The 27,097-nt window shown below is 44.7% G+C and overlaps 1 long non-coding RNA gene across 4 annotated transcripts in view; it reads left to right on the top strand.

Annotated features, from left to right (window-relative positions):
- Positions 1 to 26,282, top strand: part of LOC135229206 (uncharacterized) — a 195,623-nt gene extending 169,341 nt beyond the window's left edge. For 2 of the 4 annotated variants that reach the window (XR_010319989.1, XR_010319986.1), the window contains 4 exons: positions 7,968 to 8,115; positions 15,143 to 15,317; positions 18,361 to 18,401; positions 19,378 to 21,278. This is a non-coding gene — a long non-coding RNA (uncharacterized LOC135229206). Of the gene's footprint in view, positions 1 to 7,967; positions 8,116 to 15,142; positions 15,318 to 18,360; positions 18,402 to 19,377; positions 21,279 to 22,090 lie in introns of those variants that run through there. The other 2 variants (XR_010319988.1, XR_010319987.1) reach the window with 2 other exon arrangements.
- Positions 26,283 to 27,097: the final 815 nt, after the last annotated feature.

Below are 27,097 nucleotides of genomic sequence, written 5' to 3'. Positions count from 1 at the left end.
TGCAGGGACCCTGGGTCCAGAGGACATGCTCTGCTCCTGGTGCTGCTTTCTTGATAGTCTGAGGACCCCAACTCTCCGCTTGCTTCCCTTTCCTTTTACCTCTTGCGAGATAAAAGGTGGTGCAGGCCACACCTCAGGGAAAGGTGACCTGAGTGAGGGTGGTGTTACAATCCCACCCTAATCCTCTTACAGTAAAATTACAATCACAAAATGAAGGACAACTATGCAATAGTGGGAATCATGGCCTAACCAAGTTGAGACACACATTTTTTAGGGTCATAATTTAATCCAAACCAAATCAAACTTGTCACCATCAAGTTGATTCCAACCCATACAGACCCTAGTTGATATTAACTCATAGAGACCCTATAGCATAGAGTAGAACTACCTCATAGAGTTTCCAAAGACTAGTTGGTGGATTCGAACTGCTGACCTTTTGGTTAGCAGCTGAGCTCTTAACCACTATGCCACCAGGCCTCCTCTTGATACACAGTCCACCCTAATACACCACTGTGTTAGAAAAAGGTTTTGCTATTCTGAAATAAGAACTTTTTACTATACTTTTGTGTTCGTGGTTGCTTTTGATATGTCTTTAAGCACTGAACAGTTAACTCATACCCATTAAAAACCCATTGCCACTGAGTCTATTCCAACTCATAGCGGCCCAATAGGGCAGAGCGGAACTGTGCCATAGACTTTCCAAGGAGCGCCTGGTGGATTTGAACTGATGACCTTTTGGTTAGCAGCTGTAGCTCTTAAACAGTACACCACCAGTGTGGGAGGGGTTTAATTGATAACATGATGTCTGGGCTCCAAGGGAGATGGAATGGATGTGCAGGAGAAGGGCATGCAGAGTCAGCCTGTATAGTCCCCTGAACTCTGTTCAAGATCATAACACACCTCAGTAATCACTTGAATCTAAACATACAACTTTAACAGTTGATGTAAATGACTTTACACATGAATTTTGGAACGCAACTATTTCTCGATGGAAGTTTCTTCAACTAAGCTGTTTGTATTCCCTTAATAATTATGAAAGCTAACATTTATTGTGTTCATTCTGTGTGTAAGGCCTTTTTCTAAGTGCCTTGTGTGTTTTATTTAACCTGCGTAACAACCTTTTGAATAAGACCCATTTTAGAAATGGGAAACTGAGGCAGTGAGAGGTAAAGTAACGTGCCCAGATCAACCAGCTGATAGATTGAGTTAGGATTTAAACCCAGGCAGTTTGTTTCAGAATTTGCTTATGTAATCACTGTACATGACAGCAGTGAACCCTAGTGGCTGTGTGGCTAAAGAACTTGGCTGCTAACTGAAAGGTCAGTGGTTCGAACCCACCAGCCTCTCTGCAGGAGACAGATGTGGCAGCTTGCTTCAGTGAAGACTTACAGCCTTGGAAACCCTATGTGGCAGTTTTACTCTGTCCTTTGGGGTCACTATGAGTTAGAATCGACTTGATGACAGTGGGTTTTGGCACATAATACTAATGTGCAGTGTATTCTGTATGCCGTGTATATGTTCAGAAACTAATTTTCCCAACATTTATGCCATATATAGATTACCAATCCAGTTGCCGTTGAGGAGATTTTCACTCATGACGACCCCGTGAGTTTTCAGAGTAGGACTGCCGTCCATACGGTTTTCAATAGCTGTGACCATTTGGAGGTAGATTGCCAGGCCTTTCTTCCAAGGCAACTGAGTGGATTTAAACTGCCAACCTTTCAGTTAGTAGCTGAGCACTTAACTCTTTGTGCCACCTAATACATATATATACTAGGAGGTTTTCCTCCTTATTTGTACTTTAATGTTTTGTAGCCTCTTATGAATACTTGTTCCTGGCAGTGAACTAGATGCTAAAGAACAGAATAGGCACATGTAACCCTCTCTCACCTTCTCCCTCCCCTCTTGCACAGAGATGAAATGAAAAGGAATTAATGAGGACAGATTATTGGATTAGGGCCCACACTCAGGGCTATAACAGCATGGGGAGTTTCTCCTGTCACTTCAGTTCTTGTTCAGGAATTGGCACCTGCTTTTTGTGAATCACAAAGACCAGTGCTTTATATCAAGCCATTTAGATTTGGGGTATGGAGCAGTGACTTAAAAAAATTAAATTTTATTTTCAGAGATTTTTTCTATTAATTGTTTACATTTATTTTAATTGTATATTCTGAAACCGCTACAAAAAGGCATGAAATAATTGTTTAAATTTTAATTCGTATGGGTCAAAATGTATGTTAAACTACCTATCGTCGCCTTCACAGTCGTTGTTATGTTTGAGCCGATTGTTGTGGCCACTTGTTACCAAGTATGACTTTCTTCTCCAGGGACCGATCTCTCCTGACAACATGTCCAAAATATGTGAGATGAAGCCTCGCCATTCTTGCTTCTAAGGAATATTCTGGCTGTACTTCTTTCAAGACAGATTTGTTCATTCTTTTGGCAGTCCGTGGTATATTCAATATTCTTTGCAAATACCGTAATTCAGTGCCTTCAATTTTTCTTTAGTCTTCCTTATTCATTGCCCACCTTTCGTGTGCGTATGAGGTGACCGAAAACACCATGGCTTGAGTCAGGGGCACATTAGTTTTCAAGGTGACATCTGTGCGTTTGAACACTTTAAAGAGGTCTCTGGCAGCAGATTTGCCCAATGCAACGTGTCGTTTGATTTCTTGACTGCTGCTTCCATGGGTGTTTATTGTGGATCCAAGTAAAATGAAGCCCTTAGTGATGTCAACATTTTCTCCGTTGTCCTGATGTTGCTTATTGGTCCTGTTGTTAGGCTGTTGGTCTGTAGTCTTTGATTTTCTTCAGTAAATGCTTTAAGGCCTCTTCACTTTCAACAAGCGAGATTGTATCATCTGCATATCTCAGGTTATTAATGAGTCTTCCTCCAATCCTGACGCCTTATTCTTCTTCAGACAGTCCAGCTTCTCGGATTATTTGCTCAGCATACAGGTCGAATAGGTATGGTGAAAGGATACAATGGAGATGCACACCTTTCTTGACTTTAAACCATGCAGTATTCCTTGTTCTGTTTAGATGACTGCCTCTTTTTCTGTGTACACGTTTCTCCTGAGAACAATTAAGTGTCCTGGAAATCTCATTCTTCCCCATGTTATCCATAATTTGTTATGAGCTGGAGTAGGTCTCAGAAATAATGTGCCATTTCTTCCAGTTGGTCCTGCACGGCTGCCTGCTTCCCTAGGTGGTAGCAAGTAAGGCCTGTCTCAGAAACACTCCCCTCCTCACTAAGCATGATTCTTCACACTGCTCCATCTTCTTTCCCGTGTGTGTTTCCTGCCCTCCTCAGTGGCTGGGGAAAATGATAGTAGTCCACTATGAGATTTATTCTTTTATTATACTTTATTTTATCATTTGTTTTTATAACATAGTTCCGTTAAAATCAAGGGTAATAAAAATGTTTGTGTGATGGAAGTGGATAATCCCACCCATTGTGTCCATCTAAAGTTTCATGAGAAAACTGTGCCCACAACAGAGGGCTCCCACTCCTCTGGCTCACTGTATTTTCTCCTTGTTTATTTGCTCTTCCCTCTTTCCTGATGCATGCATGGGACCACTGAGCTTCAGGACTCCACAATTCTGCTTTTCATACCAGTGTTACTGTAATCTTGGGTTCATGGGCTGCCTTGCCACAGATTTACTCATTCTGTTTCTGTTGATTATTTCATTACTTAAAAATCTCTCATGAATTTTTCCAGAAGTACATTCTATTCCTCAAAAACTTGGAAGCAATGGGAAAGTATGCAATAAATAACAAGAAAACATACGTAATGCATAGAATAAATTACTAACTTTCCGATATGTCTGTTATCTTACTTACATTGGCATGTATGTGTGTTAGAGTCTCTGGTTGGTGCAAATGGTTAATATCTTGAGCTGCTGACAGAAAGTTGGAGTTCAGGTCCACCCAGAATTGCTATGAAAGAGAGGTCTGGCAGTCTACTTCCGAAAACTCAGCCATTGAAACCCCTATGGAGTACAGTTCTACTCTGGCACGCTGGTGTCATCATGAATCAGAACTGACTCAATGGCAACTGGTTTTATGTGTGTATTAGCACACACATTTATGTATATTAACAGGGATATTATATCCTGATATTTTCATTCATCATTAGTCTTTTCTCATGATAATTTTTTTTGTTTTTTTTAATGAGAGCATTAAATTACTTTATAATATTCTGTGTGCATGTAGTATATTTTTTTTAACAATTTGAACTATAGTTGCAATAATAAATGTGCATGTTTCTAGTAATCTTCAACGTATACTTACATCTTTTTAACATACATCTCTGCCATTAAATCTCTTTGTTTAATTATTGTTTAACACTCTTTACGCCTAAGAGATGGTCTCAGAAGCAGCCCTGATCAGTTTTTCTCCCTCTTACTCATGAAGCTCCTTAATGTATCCCAAGGTATCAACTACGAAGGATTTTACGTACTTATCGTTTATTTTTCATTCAGTCAGTATATTCCATGGGCCAGAAGTAGTCTATGTTATGCAGATACAGTGGTGAAAGGTACACACTGCCCCTGTCCTCATGAAGGGGACAACCCAGTGCAGGTGGGAGGGGCACTGGGGAAATGCAGCTGAGAGCAAGGACAGACAACCCTCCAGGAACCACACTGGACTTCAGAGAGGCTTGTTGGCTGCTGTTCACCTGGCAGGCTTCTAGATACCCGAGTACCCTTGGGCTTGGTGCCTGTTCCTCTCTCTATTGACACCCTCTCTCTAGGATGCCTCAGTGAGTTTACTGCTGTCTATTTGTAGCTAAGGACGTGAGGTTTATACCTCCATCCATTCAAACTCCTCCTGGGTCCAGACTCATATATTCAAATGTGAGCCTAGCTCTCTGTATTGACCTCTTTAGGCATTATAATGATACATTCCTCATATGGCCATCATGAAAAGCAAACATGAAAGAAAAAGCACAGGAGTGCCTGGCACCAGTGTAGGTACTCAATGAACATTAGCTGTTGGTATTATCCTTGACATCCCCATGTGGGGTGAAGTTTTATTACCTGACATCTCCATGTGAATATCTAACACCTGTACCATGTTATCTAGGCTATGAAACAATTCTTGGTTCCAACCACCATTCTTTTCTTATCCATGAATTTCTCAAGGCTTTGGTGATGGGATTGTGTGTTTTTCCACACAATGGACTTGATTAGGAATGGTTGGCCAGGTCCTACACAATAAATTGCTCTAGCATTCCTTTGGGTGACCATTGAGACAAGTTTCAGCCAACGAATGTAGCAAAGAATTGGAACCACTCTCAGCTGTTCATGCGAGTACTCTCAATCCAGAATATCTGGTAAGTCGACTGTTAGGGATTGAATTGTGTCCCTCCAAAATGTCTGTGGAAATCCTAACCCCTGTACCTGTAAATCTGACCTTGTTAGGAAAGAGGGGGCCTGCTTTTATTATGTGAATGAGGTCATACCAATGTAGGGTGGGTCCTAAGCCTAACTCTTCTTAGTTATAAAAGGAGCAGAATACACACAGACTCAAACAGGTGAAAAGGAAGACAGACAAAGAAGACAGATGCTTCTAGAAGGCCAGGAACACAAATGATTGCTGGCATCTACTAGAAGCTGAGGTAGACAAGGAAGGACCTCCCACTACAGCCATGCCCTGAATTCGAACGACCACCTGCTAAACTGTGAGAAAATAAATTTCTGTTCTTTAAAGCCATCCAGTTGTGTTATTTTTTGTTATGGAGGGACTAGGTAACTAACACACATAAGACCCGTTCTTATAAGTTCAGCCCAGTGCAGAATAATTTTCTTCCCTCCTTGGTCTAGACCACCCGAACCTGCTCTTTCCCTATCAGTGTCCTTTGCTTTCACCTAAGAGCTATGACAGAGTCAGCTTGATGCTGATGCATTGAAATTTCAATTTATTTTTTATTTATGATTACTATTAATTCCGGTATTTTCTACAGTTTTCAATGGAGACAGTCCTATAATCTATGAATAGCAGTTATACTTTTTCTCTTTTTGTACTAGCTTACACTTCCGGTGTTCAATGTTTAATAAAAGTAATGATAGAAGCACCCTTATTTTATTGTTTATTAATTTTAAAGAGAATGTCCCACACGTCACCATGAACTATCATGCTAGTTGTAGTTTTCCACGTTCGGGAACTCCTTTTCTGTTCCATATTTGCTCCTAGTCCTTATCTCTCCATGTGATTGGATTTTATCAACCTGCTTTGCCCCCATCTCTTGAGGTGAGCATATGTCTTCTCTTCTTTCACCTATGCATGTGGTGAATGAAATTACTAAATCTTTAACGTTCACTCAAATTTGTATGCCTACATGATCATGGCATGTTACGTGGTTTATACTTTGCTGGATTTCCTTTGCTGGCATCTTACGTAGAGTTTTGCATCTCAGTTACTGAGTGTGCTTGTCCTCTAACTCTTCTTCTACCATCCTTCTCTAATTTGTTATCATTTTTAAACTAGCCTTAAGGATCAAGTTAGGGGAGTATCTCATGGTTTTCTAATCTCTGTTGACTATGTACAAGATTAAAATGACTGTTTCTTGCATGTTTGCTGGAACCTGACTGGAAACGATCTAGGTCTGCCGTTTTCTTTTTAGGGAGATCTTGAACTACTGACCCATTTTATTTAGTGGTTAAAGGCATCTTCTGGTGCTAATTTACTTAGAAAAAATTCTGATGCATGTTCTAGGTTGCTCGAATCTCATCTTCAAATATTGATTATCAGGGCTTGTAGCCTCATGCAAGGCAATTCATCAATCCCAGATTTCCCCAAAGTCAGGCTCTGCAACTCTTCCCGGTACCAAATTCCCTCATTTAAGACTTATTTGCAAAGAGACAACAGTATGCTATCTACGCGGTTGTTTATCCGCAACTTTCTTGAGTCCATAATGTGAGGATACAGTCTTCTAATACTTTTTTTGTAATTGTTCTCTTTCTTATTTTTTTTTTTTGCTTTTTTCACTGCCAATAACCTCCCCGCCCCGTCTAGTAGTTTTAAAGTTGTGCGTTTCAGGTTCAAGTCTGTAATCCAACTGAGCTTCTGTGTGTGCTGCATGTGTGCATCAAAAGAACACGCTTCTAGAAGCAGAAAGCAGGCAGTGCGACTGTTGGGTGGTTGGCGGGGGAGGGGGAGGGGAGCTGCTGCTCAGAGAGGGCTCCCAAGGGAGGCACGAGATGCCGGGCTGCCCACTGCAAGCCCACAGGCTCCAAGGAGGAGGAACCTGAGTGCGCCATGAGCCTTTTGAGACAGGCCCAAGCCCACCCAGCCGGGTGCTAACCTCGCATCCGCCAGGCTTGCAGGTTCCACCAGGACTACGGAAGCCTAAGGCCAAGGAGGGCAAGGTCTAGGGTCTGGACCTGAGAACTGGTTCTGCCACTTGTGATCGCAGCGCTTATGCTGGAAAGGAGGGCAGAAAGCATATCGCAACGTGTGTCCGGACGATGACCCAGAACGGGGGAGTTGTGGTCACCCACGGACTCTGGGTCTGCATATGGAGGCCCCCAGGGTGCAATTCCAGGAGCAGAAGGCAAAGCCACAGAGGCCAAAGTGCACCTCGCCGATGCTTCCCAGGGGCATTGCCCCAAATATGGGGAGCAGTCCCTCCTCTGGGCTAGGGACTTTGTTTCCTCCATTGTCATCACTGACTGTGAGCAGACTCTAGTCTATGCAGACTAATGAGGAGTTATCAAAATGAGCTCCAAACTCCAGATTTGAGTTAAGGATCATAAATTAACACAGAGAAATACGACTTTAGCAATATGTGACTGTTTGAAGCCCAAGTTGCCTTAAAACACGGAATTTCAGTCTTTCAGCTCCTCTGCTAATCTAGTGACTAAGAACAGGATCTCACTGGAGCTCAAAGATGTGGGGCACTGGGAATACTCTGGGTCTGTCTGCTCACGGCTGATTGCCTGATCCCAGTTTTATTATACAGCTTAAATACAGACCAGAAGAGGAGTTTGGGGCTTGACACCTGACGTCTTAACACCAGTTCCTGTTTCTTGAGGAAGGAAGAGGTAAAATAAATCAGCGTTTACTGTGTCCTTCTCCATCCCCGGAAGTCTTCATGAAGACCCTCTCAGGTAAGGATTGACAGGGAGTGGCTTGGTTTACTATTTGACTTTGTCCTTCAGTCACTTTGTTTATGTCCTGCATGTAAACTATTATGCATTGACAGAAGCATTCTAATTCTTATGCAGAAGGACTAGACCTGCTGCAGAATGACTATATTGTGCCTCCCTTGGGCACCCCTGTCTGCGCAGCACCCCCCACCCCCAACTGCCCAACCGCCTCTCTCCTGGCATTCTGCTTCTAGAAGCATGTTCTTTTGATGCAGAGATGCAGCACACACAGAATCCCAGCTGGATTACAGACTTGAACCTGAAGACCTTATGCAGAATGACTATTTATGAACCCCTAAGCTTTTTTTTTTTTAAGCTTAGTACTAAAGCAGGTACTTACTCCTCAGAGAAGGCCCTGGGGGAGGTTGATACATGCATTCCCCAGTGCTCCTGCTGCTCTAGAAGTGCCTGAAATGCCTCTCTGGGAAAGGCCTTCAGATTAGGCTCATGGCCCACGTGGGAATTCAGGCCTATTTTTCTGTTAGAACATCTCATTTCGCTCTGAAAATTTTATTATCCAGTTTATTCACCAGACATGAGTACAGACATCTCATATTTTCAAAATAATCCCATTCTCTAATACTAATTTGCCACCAAGAGTATATTCCAAAGTGTTTCCAATAGGCTAGCAAGTCTATCCAAAGAGGGGAGTCCTGCGCCATGTTGTGCAGTGACAGCAGGGTTGGCGTAATATGTTTACCCAGATACCTACCACTTTTTAAAAAATTTTTATTGTGCTTTATTTGAAACTTTACAAAGCAAATTACTTTCTTGTTCAGCCATTTATACACAATTGGTTTGTGACATTGGTGGCAATATTCATGATGTGTCAATATTCTCTTCTATGCTCCAGTTCCCCGTTCCCATCCGCCATGATTCCTGTTCCATCCTGCCCTCTTTTCTGTGCTTTTGGGCAGGTTTTGCACCTTTGGTCTCATACACACGATTGAACTAAGAAACACTTTCTTCACGTGTGTTATTGTTTGTTTTATAGACCTGTCTAATCTTTGGCTGAACGGCAAACTTCAGAAGGTACTTTCGACTTTGTTGCTTTCCATAATTCCTGAAATTCCAAGTCTACCACCTGAAGAACTTCCTTAGTGTTTCATTTAGAACAAGTCTGGTGGCGATGAATTCTCTTAAGCGTCCTTCACCTGAGAATGTCAATATTTTTCCTTTACTCATGAAGGAAATAACAGCCTATAGAACACTGGGTTAATGTTTCTTTTCTTTCAGTGTTGAAAAAATGTTGTTTTCACAGCCTTTTGGCCTCCATGGCTTCTGATGATGAATACAGAGTCATTCCAATGGTTTCTCCTGTGTGAAATGAGTTGTTTTCTCTCTAGCTTCTTTGAAGATATTTTCTTGGTCCTTGTTATTCCACAATTGACAGTGAGGCATTTGGGTGTAAAATTATGTGAGTTTAACTTGTTGGAGTTTGCATAGCTTCTTGAATCTGTAAGTTTATGTCTTTCAACAAATTGGGAAAGTGTTGAGCCAGTATTTCTTCAGATATTTTTTTCTACACTATATATTTTCTCTACACCTTATGGAATTCCAATAAATAAATGTTAGGTATTTTTGGATTTTTTTGAGGCTCTGTTCATTTTTTTTTCAATATTTGTCCTCTGTTTTCAGATTGGATATTTTCAATTGAACTATTTTCATCTCATTGATCCTTTTGTCTGTCAACAGCATTCCGCTGGTCAAGTGAATTTTTTATCTCTATTTTTCCTGTCTAAAATTTTCATTTGTGAATGGTTTCTATGTATTTTTCTATTTTTCTAAGGTGTGACTGTTACTTCTTTGAGCATGGTTAAAGTAGCTTTTTAAAGTTTTTGTCTATGATTCTAAGACTATGTCTTACTTCAATCTTACAGAAAATGTTGATGTTGTTTGTTTTAGCAATCACTTGACCCAGTTATGTTCAGGCTGCATGTTCTTTCCCAACTTCTGGATGCTGTGGCTCAGATGTCAGTTCAGATTTTGAAGACTTTGCAATGATATTTGGATGTAATCTATGGGAGTGTCACTCAGTCTGGGACCTTGTTGGTGTTCTAACCCATAATGCAGTTCTCAAAGGATTGATCTACTTCTTGGGGTCAGAGGAAAGCATATGCAACTATGGGAGTGGAGGGGGGTATGAAAAACAACTTTATGGTATCCCTCTCTTGAGCCACCTGGTCTCTGTCTCTCTGAGGCTCTCTGATGTCTGAGCAGCTACCTTCCTGGTCCACTGGCAAGAATGTTGGGCTTTAATCTCTTCATTCTGCCGTGCAATTAAGTGACTGGGTCTGCCTATGAGGCCAAATAACGGTAAGATGGAGAAAATGTAACAGAGATTCCTCTATATTATTTCGTCCTTATATACTTAGGTCAGAGAGAAGGCACACTGTTTCTGGTGATACTTCCAAATGGGTATGGAGAAAAAGGCATTAACAGGTCGATAGCTGCATACTAGGTGTTATGGATTAAACTCTGTCTTCCCAAAATGTATATATCAGCTTGACTAGGCCATGCTTCCCAGTATTGTGCGATTATCCACCATTTTGTCAGCTGATGTGATTTTCCAATGTATTGTAAATCCTACCTCTATGATGTTAATGAGCGAAAATTTGAAGCAGTTATGTTAAGGAGGCCGGGCTCAATCTACAAGATTAAGTTGTGTTTTAAGTCAGTCTCTTTTGAGATATAAAAGAGAAAAGAGCAGAGAGACGGGGGACCTCAGTACCACCAAGAAAGAAGTGTCAGGAGCAGTGCATCCTTTGGACCTAGGATCCCTGTGCTGAGAACCTTCTTGTCCAGGGGAAGACTGGTGACAAAGACCTTCCCCTAGGAGTGACAGAGAGAAAAAGTCTTCCCCTGGAATTGGCACCCTGAATTTGGACTTATAAAGCCTCCTGGACTGTGAGGGAATAATTTTCTTTGTTAAAGTCATCCGTTTGTGGTATTTCTGTTACAGGAGCACTAGATAGCTAAGACACTAGGTACCAGGAGATGTACATTTCCCAGCTCTTTCACTCCCAGGGACACTATGACTAAGTAGCCATTGCCATAAATCCATGTGAGCAGACTATTCTGATTACTGCTTTGACTCTACTGTCTGTTATGGTAACCACACCCACCTTGTCTTTGTTCATTGAGTGCCACCACTTGGCTGTTACCACCATGGGGTCCAGTCAACTGCATTGTAGTTAGGTGTCTTAATTCAGTTAGGGCAGTTCTCACTGTGGACTCTTACTTACATAAAATAGCAACCACAGAAGTCTTCAATAATGCTGGGGCTTGCTGCACAAATTTGTACCTCACTGCTATGGTAAAAAGAGAGCCCTCTGGGCACTCCGTGTGTGGGTCTGTGGGTCCAGCCTAATAAATCCATTCTAACCTGCCAGTTTCCCTCAGCCTTTGGTTACCTTCTCCTACAGTATACAATGGCAGATCTGCCATTTCCACTTGATTTATTGTAGGCCACCACTTAATCCATGCTTCAGTAAACCAACCAAATAAACTATGAGATCCTTTTCTAACCTCTGAAGCTGAAACACTGAATGAAGAATCTATGCTTCCTGGGTCTATATCAATAAACTTAGACTAATCCACCTTTATGTTGCTTGCACCGTTATCCCACACCCATAATAGCCATTCCCACACATATTCACCAGGTTTCTGTATATATATATTAGAAAAATCAAGTAGTTCTTTTGGAGTTTAGCATACCTTCTCCTGGGTCACACTTCATAGTTCACCTTTTGGGGCTTGTTGGGACTGAAGTCTAGGTATAGGTCTAGAAGCAAAAATGGGCAGTGGCAGTGGGATGTTCAGCCGTGTCTTATAAGACATCTGCCTAAGGTGATGCCCCAGGCAATGCCCCAGATACCACCCCAGGAGATAACTCAAACAAGACACTTCAGGCACAGCTGGGGTAATCTCATCAGATGGAGGTGGAAGGGATAATTGTTTTACTGGGAAGGGTGCCTTAGCGGCAGAGTTAGAGAATCTCTTCAGATGGGAATAAGAGGTCTGGTTCTGTTAGGAAGAGCGATTCAATAGAAATTGGAGGTTCATTGTCCCCCGCTTCCTGACTGTCTGCCCATATGTCCTCATCCCGAGTTTCAGGATCCCATTTCTTCCCAATCAGTGCCCTCACTCTAACTTCAGACACCATTTGAGGCTGGATATTCAACTAGCGCTTTAATTCAGTCACTCTTATGATAAGAATCTGAGTTTATTTTTGGCAGCATTAGCCTTGTTACTATAAGAAATATGGTTTTCTTTCTGGGCACAAGTGGCAGCTTTCAGATCTTGTATGTGGTGCTTCAGCTTTGAGCCCATTTCTTTCATTCACCAGTGTGGCTAGCAAAAGCAGGACTAACCAAGCAGCTTCCTTATTATTCTTATTCTGACAAAATTATAGAAAAGTATCAAATATGTAATCAGGCAGAGCCTTGTCTCTCACAAATATTTGATCCAGTGGTAGTAGTATTTTGCGTATTTCTATTGTCACCTCCCACCATGGATTAGCAATAGCCTGTTTACTACTGGAGACAGTCATCAGTGCCTTTAAGACTAGCCAGACTTGAGAATCAATTCAGAAAACTCATCCTTAAGATTTGGTTCCTCTAGAACCACAGTAGGTACCAAATGTCTTAGCCTGGGATCTCTAGAGATGCAAAACTAGTGAAGAGAATATATATATATATATATATATATATATATGGAAACCCTAGTCGCATAATGGTTAATAGCTATAGCTGCTAACCAAAAGGTTAGCAGTTCGAATCCACCAGGCGCTCCTTGGGAACTCTGTGGGGCAGTTCTACTTTGTCCTGTAGGGTCACTATGAGTTGGAAACGACTCGATGGCAATGGGTATATATATATATACACACACACATACACGCATACATATGTTAGTTGTGGCTGTTAGATGCCATCGATCCTGTGTAAAACAGAATGAAACACCACCTGATCCTGAACCATCCTCACAATCATTGCTATGTTTGAGCCCATTCTTGCAGCCATTGTGTCAGTTCATGTTGTTGAGCGCCTTCCTCTTTTTTTCTGACCCTCAGCTTTTCCAAGCATGATGAGCCTCTCCTGGGACAGGTCCCTCCTGAAAATATGTCCAAGGCACGTGAGACGAAGTCTCGCCATCCTTGCTTCTAAGGTGCATTCTTGGTGTACTTCTTCCAAGATGGTTTTGTTTATTCTTCTGGCAGTCCATGGTATATTCAGTATTCTTTGCCAACACCATATTTTAAATGAATCAGTTCTTCGGTTTTCCGTATTCATTGTCTAACTTGCTCAAGCATGTGAGGTGATAGAAAATATCATGGCTTTGCTCAGGCACACCTTAGTCCTCAAAGTGACATCTTTCTTTCTCAACACTTTAAGGAGGTCTTTTGCAACAGATTTGCCCAATGCAATACATTGTTTGAATTCTTGACTGCTGCTTCTGTGGGCATTGATTATGGATTCAAGTTAAATGAAATGCTTGATGACTTCAGTATTTTCTCTGTTTATCATGGTGTTGCTTACTGGTCCAGTTGTGAGAATTTTTGTTTTCTTTATGTTGAGGTGTAATCCATAGTGAAGGCTGTAGTGGTTGCTCTTCATCAGCAACTGCTTCAAGTCCTCTTTACTTTCAGCAAGCAAGGTCGTATCAGCTGCATATCATAGGTTGTTAGTGAATCTTTCTCCAAAACTAATGCCATGTTCTTGTTCTTCGAGACCAGCTTCTCAGAATGTTTGCTCAGCATACAGATTGAGTAAGTATGGTGAAAGGATACCACCATGACACATAACTTTCTGATTTTAAACCACAGAGTATCACCTTGCCCTACTCAAATGACTGCCTCTTGGTCTACGTAGATATTCCGCATGACTACAGTTAAGTGTTCTGGAATTCCCATTCTTTGCTAAGCTATCCATAATTTGTCATGAGCCACACAGTTGAGTGTGCTTGTATAGGAAACAAAAATAGGTAAACATCTTACTGATATTCTCTACTTTCAGCCAAGATCCATCAGACATCAGAAATGATATCCCACATTCCATGTCTTCCTCTGAATCCAGCTTGAATTTTTGGTAGTTGCCTATCTGTGTACTGCTGCAACTGTTTTTAAATTATATTCAGCAAAATTTTTCTTGCGTGGGATGTTAATGACATTGCTCGATAATTTCCGCATTGCGTTGGACCACCTCTCTTTGAAATGGGTACACATGTAGATCTCTTTCAGTCATTTGGTCAGGTAGCTGTCTTCCAAATAGATTGGAATAGTCAAGTGAGCGCCTCCAGCACTGCGTCCCTGTGTTGAAACATCTCATTTGGTACTCCATCAGTTCCTGGAGCCGTGTTTTTTGCCAATGCCTTCAGTGCAGGTTGGAGTTCTTCCTTCAGTACCATCAGCTCTTGATCCAATGCTACCTCCTGAAATGGTTGAATGTCGACCAATTCTTTTTGGTGTATTGAGTCTGTGTATTCCTTCCGTCTTCTTTTGATGTTTCCTGTGTTGTTCGATATTTTCCCCATAGAATCCTTCCTTCAGTATTGCACCTAGAGGCTTGAATATTTCCTTCAGTTCTTTCAGCTTGAGAAATGCCAGGTGTTTTCTTCCCTTTTGGTTTTCTAACTCCAGATCTGTTCACATTATTATTATCATACTTTGTCTTCTCCAGCTTCGCTTTCAGGTATTCTGTTGAGCTCTTTTACTTTATTTTTCCTTCCATTCTCTTTAGCTACTGTACATTCAAGAGCAAGATTCAGAGTCTCTTGTGACATCCTCTTTGGTCTTTTCTTTCTTTCCTGTCTTTCTAATGACTTTTTGTTTTTTTCATATATGATGTCCTTGCTATCATCCCACAACTAATCTGGTCTTCGATCATTAGTGTGCAGTGCATCAAATCTATTCTTGAGATGGTCTCTAAATTCAGGTTTGATATACTCAAGGGCATACTTTGACTCATGGACTTGTTTTAATTTTCTTCAGCTTCTACTTGAACGTGAATATGAGCAACTGATCATCTGTTCTGCGGTCAGCCCCTGGCCTGATTCTGACTCATGATATTGACCTTCTCCATCATCACCTTCCACAAATTTGATTCCTATCTATTCTGCCTGGAATAGTTCATGAGTATAGTCACCATTTATGTTCCTGACGAAAGGTATGTGCAATGAATAAGTCATTGGTCTTGCCAAATTCTATCATGTAAGCTTCATTGTCATTTCTATCATCAATACCTTATTTTCCAACTGCTGATTTGTCTGCTTTGTTTTCAACTTCGCATCCTAATTACGTAATTATCAGTACATCTTGATTGATTAATGCATCACGTTTGATCAGTTTCAAACTGCGGAACTTGGTAAAAACCTTCAACTTCTTCATCTTTCACATTCATGATTTGTGTGTAAATTTGAATAATAGTCTTATTAACTGGTCTTCCTAGTAGGCCTGTGGATATTATCCTATTGTTCGTAGTGTTCTACTTCAGAAAAGATCTTGAAATGTTCTTTTTATCGATGAATATGATGCCGTTCTCTTCAGTATCTCAATCCTGGCATAGTAGAACATATCATTGTCTACTTTAAAATGTCCAAAACCAAGCTATTTCAGCTCACTAATGCCTTGGATTACTGACCTTTATGCATTCCATTTCATTTTTGATGACTTCCAATTTCCCTAGATTCATACTTCCTTCATTCCACATTCTGATTATTAAAGGATATTTGCATCAGTTTCTTCTCATTATGAGTTGTGCCCATCAGGAAACGTCATTAAACTGGGATCTACTTTGAGGAGGTAGCTCTTCCCCACTTGTATTTTGAGTGCCTTCCAACCTAAGGGGTTATCCTCTGTCATTCAGTCAGACAGTGTTCCAGTACTATTCGTAAGATTTCACTGGCCAGTTTTTTTTAGAAATAGATCACTAGGTCCTTTTTCCTAGTCTGTCTAAATCCAGAGCTCCACTCAAACCAGTCTACCATGGGTGAACCTGGTGGTATTTGAAATACCGGTGGCATAGCTTCTAACATCACAGCAACATGCAAGCCACCACAGTACAACAAACTGACAGAAGAGTGGTGGGAGTTAAAAATAAGAAGAACCAAAAAGAGTGCTTCTTCCATGTCTGCTGATTTAGAGGAACCATGAAAAATTGTCAAGTGAAGAGTGATTCAGAGGAAAACATGGGTAGAATGTGACCTAATTTCCATAAAAACAAACAAATGAATGTACTTACATGTGTCCAAGCAAAAAGAAGTGTGTAAAAGGGTACATATGTATCTTTGGACACTGGACACTTTGGGGGAGCAGGTACAATATAATTATGTGGGGATGGCTCTTATTATAACTTCTGTATACAAATCTCTGTTGTTAAATGTGTTATAAGAATGTAACATCTTTTAAAGTTTAATAACATCATACGTGTATGTGTGTGTATTTGAAACATTTTTTTTTTTTGACTATTTTATATATGTGTTTTTTAGTTATCTAGTGTGGCTATAGCAGAGATTCCACAAGTGGATGCCTTTAACAAACAGAAACTTATTCTCTCACAGTTTAAGAAGCAAGAAGTTTGAAGTCAGGACACCAGCTCTAGGAGAAAGCTTTCTCTCTTTGTGGCTCTGGGGGAAAGTCCTTGTCATCCATCTTCCCCTGGCCTAGGAAATTCTCAGTGCGTGGACGCTGGGTCAAAAGGACCTGCTCCACTCCAGGCACTTCTTCCTTGGTGGTATGAGGTCCCTCTCATTTCTGCTCACTTTTCTCTTTGTATCTCAAAAGAGACTGACTCAAGACTCACCCTTATCCTGTAGATTGTGTCCTCCCTCATTAACCTAACTGTCTCTAATCCCGCCTCATTAACATCACAGAGGTTAGAATTTACAACACATAAGTAATCACATCAGATCACAAAATGCAGGACAACCACACAATACTGGGAATCATGGCCTGGCCAGGTTGACACACATTTTGGGGGACACTATTCAATCCATAACAATAGAGAAAACACTGTCTTCAATGCCAGATTCAGAGACTTTTATCCATTTGTGAAGGGCAAACACAGAAATTGAACAAAATTCAGACCAGCGAATTATTGCTTGCTCTTGTAACTAATGAATTCTTCTGGTCTCTGTACCTGGAAATGGCCAAAAAGAATTCTGTGAGGATTAATTCAGTTATTGCTAAAACATCTACTGCATTTGCATGTCTACGGGTAAGGAAGAATGCTTGACACTGTCTGTGATTCATTAAGTAACACAGGGACCCTTAGACTATTGTTCTCCTTCTCTGATATGTCACTATCACCTTCTCCCCTTGTTGCTCTCCTGAAAAACCCACACTTGTATATTCTAGGCTTTTATCCAGGATTGAATTTGCAGGAAGTTAAAGATATATCTTTGAAAGATAAAGAAGACTTTGGCCACATTGTCTTTAGACAGTCGAACTTCCCAGCCAACCTCTGTGCAGGATGGGAATTCACAATCCCTCCTACTCAGTACCTCTGAGCAGGACAGGATTTCTGTTTCATTGTCAGGAGAAGGCGGAATTCACCCCTCTTCAGAAAACTTACTTTCCTTTGCCTCAAACTGTCCCTCTCAGGATCTGTCACGGTCACTCTGAGAAATTCACATGGGCAGCCTGTATGGAAGTGCCCATCCTAGAGGCCCTGCCCTCCCTTCCTTGCTCCGTAGGGCTTCCTCTGACACTTGGGGTCGCATCTCCCAGGGAGTACACACCTCTGGCACTTCCAGGGATTCCAGGCCCTGGGATACTGTGGATGGGACTTGGAACTCAATCTGTTTCTTCCCATCCTCACCTTTGGTTATCTGTGTTCTGTCTTCACCAGATTTAGGAGGCCTTGTCTTCTCTTTGCTCGTTTCATCTCAGTCAGGCTTTTCTATTCCAACTCTCTGATCTCAGAACAGATCAGGTTAGACCACAGAAAAGAGAAAGACCAAGCAAACATCACTGATCTGTGCAGAAGCTGCTGGGAAGGGATTCGATTCTCATTGGTTTAGGGTTTTATGCCCACTGCTCACCGGCAGGCAGGTTCCCCCCAGAGTCTGGCTTCTGTCTGCTACCTTGTACTACAAAGAACTCAGTGACCAGCCCACCTTCACAATCACACCTCCCTTAGAGCTATCTTTGCAGAGGCTCTTTCTCAGACTTCCATGTCCCACTGAAATCCTATTTCTCTTTCCTTACAGACATTATGCTCATTCTCAGGGCCCTGAGACCTCATCTGCAGGTAAGTCTTGTCCTCTTCTCTCCTTGGCGGGGGAAGCTTTTGAGTGGGCCTCATGTCTTCGGACAGCTATCCTGGGGCTTCTTCCACCCTGGTGCCGTAGGGCTGCATCTCTCTTTGTACTAGAGGGGGCGTGGAAGGGGCACAAGGCTAAAAGAGGATGGATTTTCCAGGTGAGGTGAGTTTAAGAAGCTTGAATGAACTTCTTCCCTGAAGGGTGCATATTTTGCAGTCCAGACATCCTGCTTCTCTCAGTCTAAGAGTCCTAGCACGTCTTCAGGTGCTTTCTCCTTTGACCCTGAGGCCATGCCTGCAATCTCTGCAGCCAGGCCTCCCACATGTGTAGCAGCACCAGTAGGTGTGGTAGATTCTTCAGCCCCTGTCTCCTCCTCCAGATGCTCCTGGAGGTGCCTGGCTCTTCTTGCCAGGACTCCAGGATGCTGACCAGGGACTCAGTGTTGGTTAAAGGATGTCGGCCAGTGACCACGTGTCCTCATTTCCTTTGAAGGCTTAGGCTAGTTGCCTGGGCAGAAGACAGCCAAGGTCAGTCTGAGCCTAGACACCTAGTGACCTGTGACACTGCAGCGAGTGACAGGTGTTAATTTCCATGCTCAGGTATCCGCAGGTGGCGGATTCAGAGTGGTCGGAGGAGAAGTGTAACTAGAGATCACACACTCATGAGGGCACGGGCCCAAGGTCAGGGAAAATAGCTGAGGTCGTGGAGCTCTAGCGGAGCCAGTCTAGGGCACAGGTCTCCCTCCTGTATGTGGCAAAGAGGCGATCCATGTGCCGCCTTCTGCAGACTCTGGACTTCTGGGGCCCTGGTTGTCCGGATTTCGGCCTTGTCTTCGGAGAAGTGACGTGCATGCAGTGTGCCACCGGGGGCTGTGGCCCAGCAGAAGCAAAATCTTGACAATGGGGGCTTCAGTTGACTTTGCCTGTGCTCTCCTTTGGCTGAGTGACATCGTGTGTTTCCTAGCAGGTGAAGGCATTCGTGGAGAGAGGCGGTTTCCGTGCGTGCAGGCAAAGTGTGTGCTGAGATGAGTCGCTGGAGACTGGGGTGGACTCTTCAGACCCAGGATAGGCCTCTGGCAGGTATATGTCAATGTTTTCTGCCCATGGCACTCACCCGGATATTTGCATACAATGTTATCAGTGGAATTAGTAGTCTCCAGAGAGGCTGCCACATGTCAGCAAGCTTCACCTGGCCAGGTCCGCCCAGGATGTAGCTCCCCAATCAATCACTACTCTCTAGACCTTCCAGATAGACTAGCAGATCTTCTCTGCCCATGGGCAACCAGTAGAGCCAGAGGCCTTCTCTCTTTGCTCTTTCGTCTCTAGGCATTCTATCAGGCATTCCAAGCTGTGAAGTGCCTGGGAGGAGAAGGAAGAGATTTCAGAGAATGAACACATACAGAGAGACAGGCAAGAGACGGTGAGTGGGGATGTCTTGCCTACTGATATCCTCAGGAAAGTGGGAAAATTGGACCCTGGCCTGCTATGACAATGCCCTGAAGCAGTCCGCACCAGGGGCTCCCTTGTGCCTGCATAGCCTTTCCCAGGGTGTGCTCAAATCCTGTGGCCACTAGGTGTCCTGGGTCACAATGGAGGGCCCTGTGTCATCTGCCTGTTGGGCTGGATCTCTGCCATTGGCTGAGTCTTGTCACCAGGCCCATCATAAGCTCTGCCCACTCTTCCTGTGGGGGGACTGTCTCCATGGTGATGGCAAAGAAGCCTGAGTTCCGCCCACCTGGCCTTGACTTCACCTACCTGGCCTGCTGACCCTCACTCAGACCTCTGTGTTGATCAAAATGAATGTCCGCCAGTGGCCAGGTGTCAGCATCTGGGATAAAGGATTGGGGACCTTGCCTGGGGCAGAAGGCAGCCTAGGTCTGTGGGTACCTGGAAGTCTTGTGACTTCTGCCGCTGCTGCCAGTGACAGATGGTGACTCCCACACTCACATATCCCCTGGTGGCAGAAGGATAGTGATGGGCGGAGAAACATGGCTCCGGAGCACACTTTAAATGCGGCACCAGCCAAAGGCCAGGGCAAGGAGTGGACGTCGTGGAGCTTAATTGCAAGCCAGTGAAGGGCCCAAGGATTTCTCCTATATGTGGCAAACAGGTCATCCGTGTCCCCACGTCCATAAACCATTGGACTGCAGTGCCAGACTGCCAGGATTTCGGCCTTGCCATTGGAGCCCGTCCACATACGCTGCGTTGCACCGGAGGCGGGGACATGTAGACAGCAAAAATTTGGAAAATGGCATCATCTCTTCAATTTCCCTAGCATTGGCCTTTTTCAGTGGCATGCTTTGTTTCCTAGTAGGATAAGGCACTGACGGAGAAAGGCAGGAGTATGTGTGTAGGAAAGGTGTGTGCCGAAAGGGTGACGACGTTGAGACCACGTTGGGATCTTTAGTCCCAGGAAAGGCCCCTGGCAGGTGTGGGTCAATGTTCTCTGCTCATCCGAGTTGGCGGGGGAGGTTTTCACCAAACAAAGCAGCAGTGGAATTATTCGTAGCCTGAGAGGTTGCATCTGCCCACAAGCTCCACCTGGCCAGGGTCCGCCCCTACTGTATTGCCCATGTCAATCAACAGAAGCTAAGACCTTCCAGAGAGACTACCTGCTATTGTCTACCCACCGGGAAGCGGTCCAGCCAGAAGCCTCCCCCGTTTCATCTCCAGGCTCTCTGTCAGGCCCCTCATACTTGTGATGTGTCTCAGGGGTAGAAGGAAGAGATTTCTCTGAATGAACACATCCAGAGAGGAGCCATAGATGCTGAGGAAGGGCGCCTTGTCTACTGATATCCTAGCGTAAGTGTAAAAGAGGTACCTGCCTGCTGTCCCAGTGTGTCGAACGTGTCCACATCAGGGGTTGGCTACTGTAAAATTATTCCCTGCTGCCCTCGATTTTGTGGCCAAAGACACGAGGGGCCGTTGTGTGTCCATGGGTACAATGGAGGGCTCTGCGGAACGGGCTGGTTAGGCTGGACTTCTCCTATTGGCTCAGTGTTTGTGACTCGTCCCCGTCAGAAGTTCCGCCCAGCCTTCTGGTGGCTGTCTCCATGAGGATTGGGAAAGAAGCCCTAGGCCCCGCACTCGGCCTTCACCTGGCCTACCTGGCCTCTTTACCCTCATCTAGACCGCTCTGTGCATGAAAGAAAGGATGTCGGCCACTGACCAAGCATCCTCATTTCCTTGGAAGTATTAGGCTCCTTGCGTGGGCAGAAGACAGCCAAGGTCAGCCTGAGCCTAGACACCTAGTGACCTGTGACACTGCAGCCAGCGATAGATGTTGATGTCCACGCTCAGGTATCCGCAGTTGACGGATTCAGAGTGGTCAGAGGAGAAGTGTAACTAGAGATCACACACTCATGAGGGCACGGGCCAAAGGTCAGGGAAAATAGCTGAGGTCGTGGAGCTCTAGCGGAGCCAGTCAAGGGCCCAGGCCTCCCTCCTGTACGTGGCAAAGAGGTGTCACCTTCCGCAGAGTATGCTGCCACCCGCAGACTCTGGACTGCTGGGGCCCTGGATGCCCGGATTTCGGCCTTGTCTTCGGAGAAGTGACGTGCATGCAGTGTGCCACCGGGGGCTGTGGCCCAGCAGAAGCAAAATCTTGAAAATGGGAGCTTCAGTTGACTTTGCGTGTTCTCTCCCTTGGCTGAGTGCCATCCTGTGTTTCCTAGCAGGAGAAGGCATTCGTGGAGAAAGGCAGATTCCATGTGTGCAGGCAAAGTGTGTGCTGACATGATGAGACCCTGGAGACCAGGGTGGACTCTTCAGACCCAGGACAGGCCTCTGGCAGGTATGTGTCAATGTTTTCTGCCCGTGGCACTCAACCGGGTATTTGCATACAGTGTCATCAGCAGAATTAGTAGTCTCCGGAGAGGCTACCACATGTCAGCAAGCTTCACCTGGCCAGAGTCCACCCGTGATGTAGCTCCCCAATCAGTCACTACTGTCTAGACCTTCCAGATAGACTAGCAGATCTTCTCTGCCCATGGGCAACCAGTAGAGCCAGAGGCCTTCCCCCTTTGCTCTTTCGTCTCTAGGCTCTCTATCAGGCACTCCAAGCTGTGAAGTGACTCAGGGAGAGAAGGAAGAGATTTCAGAGAATGAACACATACAGAGAGAGAGGCAAGAGATGCTGAGTGGGGATGTCTTGCGTACTGATATCCTCAGGAAAGTGGGAAAATTGGACCCTGGCCTGCTCTGCCAATGCCGTGAAGCAGTCCACTCCAGGGGCTCCCTTGTGCCTGCATAGCCTTTCCCAGGGTGTGCTCAAATCCTGTGGCCACTAGGTGTCCTAGGTCACAATGGAGGACCCTGTGTCATCTGCCTGGCGGACTGGATCTCTGCCATTGGCTGAGTCTTGTCACCAGGCCCATCATAAGCTCTGCCCACTCTTCCGGTGGGGAGACTCTCTCCATGGTGATGGCAAAGAAACCTTAGTCCTGCCCACCTGGCCTTCACTTCACGTACCTGGCCTGCTGACCCTCACTCAGACCTCTGTGTTGATCAAAATGAATGTCCGCCAGTGGCCCGGTGTCAGCGTCTGGTATAAAGGATTCGGGACTGTGCCTGAGGCAGAAGGCAGCCTAGGTCTGCGGGTACCTGGAAGTCTAGTGACTTGTGACGCTGCTGCCAGTGACAAATGGTGACTCCCACACTCACATATCCCCTGGTGGCAGAAGGATAGTGATGGGTGGAGAAACATGGCTCCGGAGCACACGTTCAGTGGGGCACCGGCGAAATGCCAGGGCCAGTAGTGGACGTCGTGGAGCTGTATGGCGAGCCAGTGAAGGGCCTAAGGATTTCTCCGATGAGGCAAAATGCAGATCAAGCCAAGGAACACAAAGATAAAGCAGCTGAAGAAATTAAAAAGGTTACTCAAGAACATAATTAAAAATTTAATAAGCTGTAAGAAACCATAGAGAGACTGCAATCAGAGATTGAGAAGATTAACAATAAAATTACAGTTAGAAAACTCAATAGAAAGTAAGAAGAGCACAATTGAGGAATTGGAAGGCAGAATTACTGAGATTGAAGATCAAACTCTTGGGACTAATATATTTGATGAGAAAGCAGATAAAAGAATTTTAAATGAAGAAATCCAAAGAATCATGTGGGACTTTATCAAGAGAAATAACTATGAGTGATTTCAGTACCAGAACAGGGAGGGCTAACAGAAAATACAAAGGGAACTGTTGAAGATTTGTTGGCAGAAAACTTCCATGATATCATGAAAGATGCTCATCGAATTCCACATAAGGTAGATCTCAAAAGAAAGTGACCGAGACACATAATAATCAAACTTGCCAAAATCAAATATAAAGAGAATTTTAAGAGAGGCTAGGGATAAAGGAAGTCACCAACAAAGGAGAGTAAATAATAAAAAACTTGGACTACTCAGCAGAAATCATGCAGGCAAGAAGGCAAAGGGATGACTTACACAAAATATTGAAGGAAAAAAATTGCCAGCCAGGAATCAAACCATAACCCTGGCCCTCTGGCCCTCTGGCCCTCTGGCCTTAGCCCTCTAACTCTAGCCCCTAAGCCCTGAGCCCCAAAGCCCCTAAGACCCTAAGCCCTTAGGTCCTAACCCCCAAGGCCCTAAACTCTAACCCTAACCCAAACCCTAACGCCTATACCCTAAACTCTACAACCTAAACACCTACACCCCAAAACACTACACATCAAAACCCTACACACTAAACCCTATACTCTAAGCCTCAAACCCTAAACCCAAACCTCAAACCCCAAACCCTAAACCTAACCGTAAACCCTAATACCTAACCCTAACCCCTAACCACCCTAACCCTAATGACCCTAACTCTAACCCTCGAACCCTAACCCTCTAACGCTAACATGAAACCCTAATCCGAAACCTGAACCCTCTAACTCTAACCTCTAGCCCTAACCCTCTAACCCTAGCCCTAATCCTAACCCTAACCTCCAAACCCAACCCCAAACCCTAAACCTCAAATCCCTAGCCCTAAACCTAAGAATGAGCCTAAGCCTAACCCTATCACTTAACTCTAAACCCTAAACCATAACACTTAAAACCCTAACACGCAAAACCCTAACACCCTTAGCCCTAACACATTTAACCCTAACACCCTAAACGCCAAAACCCTAAACACTAACACCCTTAACCCCAACCCCTAACCCCTAAACCCTAAACTTAAACACTAAACCGTCAAACCCTCTAACCCTAATACCCTAAACCCTAACCCCAGCCCCCAGCCTTAAAGCTCACTCTAAGCCTTAAACCTTAAGCCCTAAACCCTAGGCTCTAAGCCCTAAGCCCTAAACTCTAAATCCTAAAACCCTAAACTCTAAGCCCTAAGCCTAACCCTCTAATCCTAAACCCCAAAACCTTACCCCAAACCCCTAAACCTTAAGCCCTAGCCCTAACCCCTAACCCTAATCCTCTAAGCCTAACCCTCTAACCCTAACTCTCTAACCCTAACCACAACACCAACCCCAACCTCTGAACCCTGAAACCCTAACCCCCTAACCCCAAGCTTCTGAACCCTAAGCCTAAACCCTCTAACCCTAAACCCTAACCTTCACCCCCTCACACCCTCACCTTCTCACTCCCTCACTCTATAATCTTCTCACCTCTAACCCCCTCACCCTCTAACCCCTGACCCTCTAACTCCCTCAATCTCTAACCCCCAACCCTCTAGACCCCAACCCTCTAACACCCACCCTCTAACCCCAAACCACATATCCCAAACAAACCCAACACCAACCCCAACCCTAAACCTAACCTCTAACTCCTAAAACCTAACCCAAAACCTAACGACTAAACCCCAACGACTAAACCCCAAAACCCTAAACCCCAAACTGCAACCCCTAACACCTAACCTGTAACTCCAAACTCTAACTTCAAACCCTAAACCTAACCCTAACACCTAACCCCAACCAAAAAATCCTAACCCTAAACTCTAACCCCAAACCCTAACAACCCTAACCCTAACATCCCTAACCCCAAACCCTAACCGTTTTTGTTAGCAGCCGTAGCACATAACCACTAGCCACCAGGGTTTCCACGAGCAGTCACAGGAATAGACATATGCACACCCGTGTTCACTGCAACATTATTCACAGTAGCAAAAAGATGGGAACAACCTAAGTGCTCGTCCACAGAGGAATGGATAAACAAACTACGGTACATACACACAGTGGAACACTACACGACAATAAAGACCAATGATGAATCTCCGAAACATCTCACACCATGGATGAATCTGGGGCGCATCACACTGACTAAGTCAATCACAAAATGACATATACAGTGAGAGACCACTATCATAAAAACTCATGAAAACATTTACGCACAGAAACAATCCTTGATGTTCACCAGGGAGACGAAGAGTGGGTAGAGAAAAGCCAACTAAACAATAACCAAAAAAACCAAACCCACTGCTGTCGAGTCAATTCCAGCTCATAGCGATCCTACAGGACAGATTAGAACTGCCCCACAGAGTTTCCAAGGAGTGCCTGGTGGATTCGAACTGCAGACCTTTGGTTAGCACCGATGGCTCTTAACCGCTACGCCACCAGGGTTTCCAACCAAACAACAGATCGGTGGTAACTCTGGCGAAGGAAAGACGGTACACAAGACTGGGGAATCAACCTCAGCCTCACTCTAACCCTAACCCTAAACCACTTGTGCCCGAGCCTAGTAACCCCAGCCCTAACCCCAACCCCCAACCACCTAAAACCTATACCCCTAAACCTAACTCCCAAACCTCTAACCCCCAAACCCTAACCCCTAACCCTAATCCTCTAACCCTTCTGCATCTCTGGGCCTCTCGACTCTCCGTCTATTTTCTCCCTCGAAATCGTACTAACACTCAGTGGAATTTTGAAGTTTGAGCTGTGCTTTGCTTCTTGATGTCTCCACCGGTCCCATCAAGGCACTGCATCATTTGCTCTGCTTCACTATTCAGTTCCAAAACCAAGGCTTAGAATCGCCTGACACTGAACTTCAGCGATTCGGTGCAAGGCCGCGAGAGGGCGCGCGCACCGCCGGTTCTGTTCTGCGCACCAGGCCCTCCGAGCACCGGAACCTCCTGGACCTAAGCCGGGACGACCTGGGTACCGCTGCAGTGGCGACAGCAGAAGCTTTTCTTCCCGAGGGACCCAAGGCCCCAGGGCGCTCTCTCAATACTCCCATTAATGCTATGATTATCCTAACCCACTCCTTCTGCGTGACCTAGTGGGTCCTCTACCAGGCCGAGGCTTCAGGACCCGCAGCCCCCCGCCGTGGTCACGTAGAGGAACCTGCAGGGCCGCGCCCTCCCCGCCCAAGCTCTGCCCCTCCATACCCTGATGCCCTGCAGGCCTCTACTAGGTCCCCACCCAGGGGAGAGTTGTCGCCCCGCACAGGTGGGGGGACACGAGGGAACATTCGGAAACCACCCCTAGGCACGAAGCTGACTGCCCGATTGCCGGTATTGAGACCATGTGAGCAGGGCTGCCCCGCCAACTGGAGCCTGCAGGACATCACTCACGTTTGTCAGCTTCTCACCGCCCTCTGGGCTTGGGGTCCCAGAGCAGCCAATCCCCCGGGGGGGGGGCGGTCCATCCGCAGGGGCTGGAAGATCGGGTTGGTGCCCATGGCCGGAGCGCTTAAAACCCTTAGAAACCCTCATAAACGGCCAGCTCCAGACCTTCAAATGTCA

Source organism: Loxodonta africana, unplaced genomic scaffold (genome assembly GCF_030014295.1).
Source record: "Loxodonta africana isolate mLoxAfr1 unplaced genomic scaffold, mLoxAfr1.hap2 scaffold_152, whole genome shotgun sequence".
In the NCBI taxonomy this organism is placed as follows: domain Eukaryota; kingdom Metazoa; phylum Chordata; class Mammalia; order Proboscidea; family Elephantidae; genus Loxodonta; species Loxodonta africana.
This window is presented reverse-complemented; position numbering and strand designations above follow the sequence as displayed.